The sequence below is a fragment of the Actinia tenebrosa genome, unplaced genomic scaffold (assembly GCF_029948245.1).
Source record: "Actinia tenebrosa isolate PJP-AT-01 unplaced genomic scaffold, QUT_ActTen_1.0 PGA_scaffold7__59_contigs__length_16204524, whole genome shotgun sequence".
NCBI classification, from domain to species: Eukaryota; Metazoa; Cnidaria; class Anthozoa; order Actiniaria; family Actiniidae; genus Actinia; species Actinia tenebrosa.
The window spans coordinates 7,775,009-7,782,476 of record NW_028292584.1 but is presented as its reverse complement, the minus strand read 5'-3'; positions in this window follow the sequence as shown (position 1 = coordinate 7,782,476).

Sequence of the window (7,468 nt, the reverse complement as noted above, 5' to 3'; positions counted from 1 at the left end):
TGGTGCACAGAAACCCGAAAGAAGCTTCGCCAAGGAAAGCTATACCTCAAGACAACGTATCGAGATCACTGCCAAGGGGATAGCAGTACTTGTCCTGATCACTGTAAGCCATTTGCCCTCAGCGATCCTCAGATTCTGACTACCAGAAAAATGCAAGCATTATCACGATGTACTATGTGTAGACTGCGAGAATCTTAAAGATGCCCTCCATGATGTAGAAGCTGCAATTCCTACATACGTAACACAGCTAGGCAAAGACAAAGCAGAGGACATACAGTATGAAGGAAAGATCGCCGTCTCCCAAATATTTCAGTGGAAAGCTCATGTGTTGAGAGCACAGAACCAAGATCAAGCAAAACAGAATATTCTGAGCACTTTAAAGAAAGAAGAAACACTGATAATAATTGATTGGGCAAATGAAATTATACAGCCATAAAGTACCGAGAAAAGCAGACTGAATGGTTTGGAAACGAGGCATCAACTGGCACGTAAGCAGCGTCCGTAACCAGATCATCGTCCAATGATCTTGAAGTAGTTTCATATGTCCATTTATTCAACAGTTGTCGACAAGATTGGTACGCAGTTCTATCTATCATCGAGCACCTATTTTCGTTAATCAAAACACGCAATCCATCGATAAAGCAAAGGCTACATAAGATCAGATGAAGCAGGCTGCTACCACAACAACATGTTGTTATCGTCCTTATGTGAACTTGGAAACCGACAAGGAATAAAGGTAGTAAGATACGACCATTCCGAGCCCCAGTCCGGCAAAGATGTACTGTGACAGGATCTTATGTCCACTAAAGGCATCCATTAGACGTTATTGTAAATGATTGACATGACATCGTAACTGCTCAAGATATGCACACTGCTTTGAAGGAAAGGCCCGTGAATGGAACAACTGCGACTGTTTGTACTATAGAGGAGAAGAACAAAACGCTTGAAATAAATAAGATCAACAACTACAGCAAGTTACATAACTTCAAGTTCACTACAAATGGGGTTAAGAGTGTGGAAACTTTTCAACATAGGACCAGGAAATTGCTGTCACTCTAAAAAACATCGTAACACAGCTCAACAGAGCTTTCTTTGCATAGGAAAGACCATCAGGTGTTGCCTGTAAGCAGCGAACAAACGACAAGCACAAATCACCCACCACCAGTATGGGCTGGGCAGTTCACAAGATATGCAGCAGTAAAAGGTTCTCTACAGAATGTAGCGCCAGTATTTGATAATGAAAGTTTAACATCGGGCAAGAACCATGAACGGAAACAAGATCCAACACAGGTGGCAAAGGACATGCGAACAGCCTCACAGAAGACGGAGAGAGAAAGTTTGAAAGAACAGAATGGCTCACCAAACTCACAGATACAAGCTTCTTTTCAAGGTTATTCCTTAAGAGAATCAAAGATGGTCGGAGTGATAGGGGACGACGTCGATATCAGAAATGAGTCAGAAGACATGGACGATGTAAGATGATATAGGAGTGGCAATACGAGTGTGACGAAGACAGATGATGACATTTGATTGACACTAGGCAAGCTGTATGACGGGGATAGTAAGGGACATAGGCGTAACCCATCCAATCACCTTTGTTGTTTATGAGCGGGGGGTAATCTTTTGCACTCTGGTGTGAGGGGCACAAGAGAAAAAGGTATCTTCATTCAAGGTCAAGATGCTAGAGGAAATTTGCAAGCCACTTTGAGCTACCGACATTTCGGTCTCGAGACAATAAAGCTGGTCTTGTGGGGGGGGGACCACCGGGATTGAAGAATGGTTCACACGGGTGCAGTTGTAATAGCCTGACGTACTCTATTAGAACAATCACGTCATAATGTTGACGACAGCAAGGAGGCCCTAATTAGGGCTAATCTTATACATCATACAACTTTATATTCGTTTTTCTAGTCTGCGAAGTTTGGTTCGAACAGAGATACCAATAGTTTTAAATTCATACTAAGCGTACTTTAGTTAAAAAGAGTGTATTACGAATCGCGCGCAACATTATCAATTTCATTGGTATACATTTTGTATTTAAATTTATCACATTTAGAGTGAGTGCCATATTTCCGTGAAATAGCACTGAAACTGAATATATAGCCAACACATATATTTCTTTTGTTTTAGCAATTGTTTTCATTGTTTTCAAATTTCTTTTGCTTTAAGTTGTATCACTTTAGTTGACTAACAGTCAAGTAATCAAACACAAAGAAAAACAATGGCATTTGTGTTTACTACTATTCTCACTGCATACATAATTAGCGTGCACGTAGGATATTTAGCAACCCCCATATATGGACATTGGAGTTTGCGAAGTGCGGGTGTAATGCTTTGCGACCTCCTCCACCCAGATCCTTGAATCATTCCGTCGGAAGCTGGATAATGAGATAGTAGAAGATTTCACCCCACCCACCTCCCCCTGGTGGCGGTTGAACGACGCATCGCAGCTTTTCGCATCCCCCCATTGCCATCAATCGCGGTCACCTTCCCATGTCTTAATTCTCGTAGCTCGGTAATGAGTATGAAGTGAGGTAAATATATGTAATATTTTGACTTTCCGCGCGGGCCTGGTAAAGTCACTCTCATATGGTTTTAGTTGCACTCTAGTGTGTTAGGCACATTAGTAGAATCTTTGTGTCATGTCATCGTAGTAGATAAGTCATATTTTAACATTCTTTTTCTATGCGTTGGTCATTTAAAAAGATCATATATCTTAATAAATAATTTATATGTTTCACCCGAGTTTTCAAAGGTTCCTCACAAAAGTAAAAGAAAAAAACCAAAACAGCCCTTTGAAAAAGTATTTTAGAAAATTAGCTTGCGTTATCAACAGGTAATTTGGCATAAAGATCGCAAAACAATCATGTACATGACGGCCAAACACTCTGGGGTCATACCGGGGTGGCGTTGTACTATAGAAGACCTTTTTTACTTAAAGTAGTTTAAATAAGGGAATAGCCACAGATCATATTTAGTGGATTAACTCTGGAATTTGGTCAATTCAAGCAGAAATAACGGTTTAGTTAGAGTTTAATTCAGGAAATTCAGTACTTTTACAATTGAAATGTTGCATATCTCATGGCGACATTTTAGTAAAATACGAAAAGTCCGAGGTGCTGTTGGGGAAAAAGAAGGATAGATAAAAAGCGCAAAATTTTTTATGAATCTGACACTTTTATCAACCTTCGCTTAGTAGATTGCAATCAAAAGTTTAAGTAATCCGTCTGGACTTGGTAGAAAAAATAGCTTCTTATAAGGGGTGGTTTGTCTTTGATTTCGAAAAGGCCGTCAAATGGGTATCAAAACCTATTTTGGCCCACAGTTCCCTTTTGCTTAAATAAAAATATAGTATTATATAATCTTTTTAAACACTTGAATGATTATAAAAGTCAGGGAAAAAAAGACTTTGTTCCAGCGTTATTATATTTTGCGAGTTCTGACTACTTAAATATGTGCAATTTTTCAATTGATAATAAAATGCAATTTAGGAATAACGGTGGTCCATGATTTATGCGCTGTAAAAAAATCATTTGATGATTTCGAGAAAATAAAGTCATTTTCATTACTTACTAGTCATTACCCTTTCTATGGTAAAGTTTGAGGGAAAACTATTTTCTCACCCGAAATGCAGCGGGCCGCTTTACGAGTACTCCTCTTAATGGCGGCGAAGGTCCAGAGACGGGTGCAAGGTTTCAAGGTTTCGAGTTTTTTTTATTTCCGCAGAATTTAGAATTTTATACTTTATATCACTATTAAAAAAAAAATTGAACTGAGAGGATCAAAAGAAGAAAACAGCAACCCAAGAAGGATTAAAGAATATTATGCGACCTGTGAAACTTAAACCTTTCAATAGGAACTTACAAAAGGGAAGTAGCAACGAAAATAGATTCAAGTACGCATAAAAAGTTATATACATAAAGTGAAGTTGCACTAAATTAAAGTTCAGGAAATCAGTTATCAATTGAAGCAAAACCTAATGGATCCAAATTCCTGAAAGCAACAGTGTTTTTTAAGCTTATTTTTAAAGACTTTACATTATGCGTTTGCAACTGGTGTTTATATTATGTGTGTAATCATCCAGCTGTTGTACAGCTACAGTACTTAACACGCAAACTTAACACATATCAGGTTTTCTGGAGGGGACATATGCCGCCCATTGTTTCCCTGGTCTTGCGTTTATATGGGGCACGTATAAACCTTTGCAATCGTTATAGTTATAACTCCCCTTATCTTTTATGTTGAATAACTCAGAAATGTGATGTTACTTTATTGGGCCTTAATTTTTTTATTGTTAATGTTAAAAAGCCTGTCGTTGAGGGTTATTAAGCATCCAAACATTCCCTGCCGAGCTTACCTAGATTTGTGATTAAATTTAACTTTCATCACAGCTTGCAAACGTGTTTGGCATCGCTCCAACCGGGTAACTTGGTCTGATCCCTTAACAGTTTATCGGGCAGGCGTAGTACCAAGCACACTTCTCAATGCTGCTTGAAACCAGTGCGCATACTACATGTGAGTTCCAAGCCCACATTACTCGCTGGTCCGTTTCTGTGATCGGCTTGCAAGAACGCAGACCAGAAGTATAGTAAGGGGGCTTTCGTTATTGATTTAGTCATTATTTGTTCTTCGAAACATCTCCCAAAAGCTTATAGTATCCGTAGTACTTCTTTTCTTCTCATTCATAATGCTAGGGCGTTTCCTTAGGTGAAATAAATAGAGGAATGGATGCGCCTTTGTTATCTTTTGCTTCCTCTTTCTGACTTTCATCAATAATTATGAATACGGCATAAATATAGTTGTAAAAATCAATGACTATGAACAGATCGATAGATTTTTATCTCGAGGCGGATAGAAATGATACATTTAAGTAGCTCAAAAAGAGTACTCCTTAAGTAAATCAAGCATGACGAGCTTCTTTCGTTGATGAGACGGAGTTCAATTTTATTCTGACTCTTAATAAGTAGGATGATTTTACACTCATATATTAGGTCTCAATCTTGTCGCAGATAGAATTTTTTTTTCTTTTTAGTATAAAAAATTTTAATTTATATTCAATTAATGTATAACGTTTTATTTTAATGGAATGTCATGCTAAAGCAGGCAGAGTCATAACATAAAGCTTAGATAAGGATTAAAAACCTACCACAGATATTCCATCCACATGCTCGTTCCTCTACGTTGAGTCGCCATATGTAACGTTGCATGACTGACAGATAGTGTATGGATTATCCTCATTTGAATTAACCAGCATCAATAAATCTTAGGGCCCATGGGTCTTACTCTCAAAAGGTTGCACAACTTTCGAATAGATTCATAATAACTTTGATACTATTGTCAGACAACAGCTGATGGCGAAAGTTTTGCTTTTAAAGATAGAAAAAGAACGTGATACAGATAGGCGGCACGATGTATCTTAATTTCATTTTTGTATCACAGCACATAATCTAAATAACGCGGAAGTGTATTATGGCATCAAATGAGATCGGTTATCGATGACGCAGCAGTTTAATTTGCTATTGCTCGGAATGATAACATTGGGGTCGAGAGTCGAGGTAGACTAAGTTGACATGTAAGACCACCCAGAGATCTTTTGGCCACTGGCTTTTGAAACAACTTGTTTGAAGTTGATAGTAGTAAACAATATTTGCTCAATAGTTAGCAAAGTATTATTAGCGCGGGTAGGCGCGATTATCGCTGACTAATTAAAGAAAACAAACCACATGACAAGTTCGTTTCCGTATTTGTTACAATTTGAGGGGTCAATCGGCGTAGGATAGAGAAAGTAACAACACTATCCAAAAAATATTATTGTGTTGGCAATATTATTGAACCTCGGCAGTTAACGATTAATTTCATTCATCATATTATCAAGGTATCAGGGCGCTAGGAGCAAAAATTGGTGCTTATTTAAGGCCGATTAGCAAACTGTTTAAAGCTGTTATTATCTGTTCTGTTATGTGTGCTGGCTTCGTAATTATTCACTCTTTGCGCCCACCTCCCGGCGTTTGTTTTTTAGGGTTTTCTATAATACGGCCAAAAATACTCTGTGAACCAGCCGGTCCAATTCGTATGTAAGCGAATCTCAGCTGTATCCTATACGCTGCTGCGCCGCGTGACCGGCTTCACGTTAGCGTACGGTACGTCGTCGGTTATAAGTTAATAAGTTAATACGCACAATGTCCCCCGTATGATATCCGTGGTCAAAATATGAACATATTCAACTGCCAGATTTATCAAGCTGAACGTCGTCGTTGTGCAGGTGAGTCTGGCAATGTAGAAATATAAAAGTCATGAGCATAATGATTAGTGTATGGGCAAATGGTAGACGGACGGAGCGGTGGGATGGAGCTGACTGACTGGTGGGATGGACCGCACGGAGCGGTGGGCATGGGACGGACGGACGTGGATGGACGGACGGACGGTGGATGGATTGATTGGATGTATGGATGGATGGAGGTGGATGGATGGATGGATGGATGGATGGATGGATGGATGATGGATGGATGGAATGGATGGAGATTGATGGATGGATGGATTAATACATATATAATCTTTATTTAAGGTCACTAACTCTATCAATATCATATAAAAACTAATGTTCTCTACCTAGAGGCCCGTATAACAACTATATAATTAACAAAGGATAATATGTAAAATATCGAAAGGCAATACTCTAACATAGCTGATAGCATAATCTACGATTGAAATAAGATAATAGGTTGAATTAGTTTATATATTTCGTAGAACTTAAGAACGATTACATATTAGTTGTCATCAGGTGGCAAACGCTATATAGCTTTTTATTTTCTTTTTAAATACTTTTAAGGATCGTGATGGATGGATGGATGGATGGATGGCTGGCCCATGCTTCTATGATATTTTCTTTTAAAATGATTACTGATTTTGTTGGGCTGAATTAAAAAAAAAAGCAACACTGGCCATTGTCATTAATCGACTTTTTTCTATTCTTAGTTCATCAGCAAATAAAAACAATAAATCGCAATACTGAAATTTTTAGTTTATCTTTCTTCTGCGGGCTTAACGGGGTTACATGCACTACTGCACCCCCCCCACCCACCCTCCCCCCCGCCGACCCTCCCCCCCCCCCCTCCCGCCCCCCCCCCCCCCCCCACCCCCCCCCCCCCCCCCTCCTGGTTCATTATGATGACGCCGCGAAGGCGCATTATTCAAAGCTGGCAGCGAAGAAGAACATTGTGGTGGCCCAAGAAGTAAATGGATGTGGACGTTTGAGGGCTTCTCCCGCCTCTAGTAACCATGTAGGTACAAGCCTTGTACTCGGTGCACTGTCGGCTCGCGACTGCAGTTCGCGCATAGCAGACACTTTTCATTTCCACCTGAATAGAGCATGAATTGGTTTAAGACTGATTATATGTAAACTTTAAAATAAACAACAATCACACTACTTCTCACAAACTCCAACTAGAAGGTAAGTGTAGCATAATAA